The sequence below is a fragment of the Pygoscelis adeliae genome, unplaced genomic scaffold (genome assembly GCF_000699105.1).
Source record: "Pygoscelis adeliae isolate BGI_AS28 unplaced genomic scaffold, ASM69910v1 Scaffold70, whole genome shotgun sequence".
Taxonomy (NCBI): Eukaryota; Metazoa; Chordata; class Aves; order Sphenisciformes; family Spheniscidae; genus Pygoscelis; species Pygoscelis adeliae.
The window spans coordinates 80077-81026 of NW_008823910.1; positions in this window are offsets into that span (position 1 = coordinate 80077).

The window sequence follows — 950 nt, forward strand, 5'->3', positions numbered from 1 at the left end:
GGGGGGGGGGGGGCAGGCCGGTTTGGGGGTGGGGGGTGGGGGGTGGGGCTGACACACGGTCTTGCATGCTGATGCATGCTCTTGCAAGCCTGTACATGCCCGTGCACGTGGCTGCATGCTCTTGCACATGGCTGTATGCTCTTGCACATATGTGCATGCTCTCACGTGCAATTTATTGCTTTTGCACCTGACTGCATGCTCTTACATGCATGTGCACGCTCCTGCACGCCGATGCACACTCTTGCATGCAATTGCATGCTTTCGCACATGACTGAACCCTCTTGCACACTAACGCAGGCTTTTGCATGCCTGAGCATGCTGTTGCACGTGACTGTATGCTCTTGCATGTGTGTGCACGCTCTTGCATGCAATTAGTTGCTGCTGTGCGTGACCGCACGCTCTCGCATGCTAACGCACACTCTCACACTGTGGTCTTTTGCATGTGCGTGCATGTTCTTGCGTGCTGATGCACACTTTTCCATGCAAAAAAATGCAATTCAAAAGTGCAATTGCATGCTCTTCAACATGCCTGCACGCTTGTGCACACTCATGCAGGCTCTTGCACGTGCGTGCATGCTCTTGCATGCAATTTATTGCTGTTGCACAACTGTGTGCTCTTGCATGCTCCTGAACATGTTTGCATACGCTTGCAAGCGTGTGCATGCTCTTGCACATCCGTGCATGATCTTGCACGCTCTCGCACACAACAACCCCCTGCAAAACCCCGAGCCTCCATCCTCTGTCTCCCCCCGGCAGGTGAACAACCGGAGCTTCCCGCTGCCGGTGGCGTTGCACGGGGCGCGTGTCCGGGTGTCGCGGCACGGCACCGGGCTGCTGCTGGAGACCGACTTCTCCCTGCGCGTGGCCTACGACTGGCGAGGTGCCACCAACATCACCGTCCCCGGCACCTTCCCCAAGAGCATCTGCGGCATCTGCAGCGATGCTGGCGG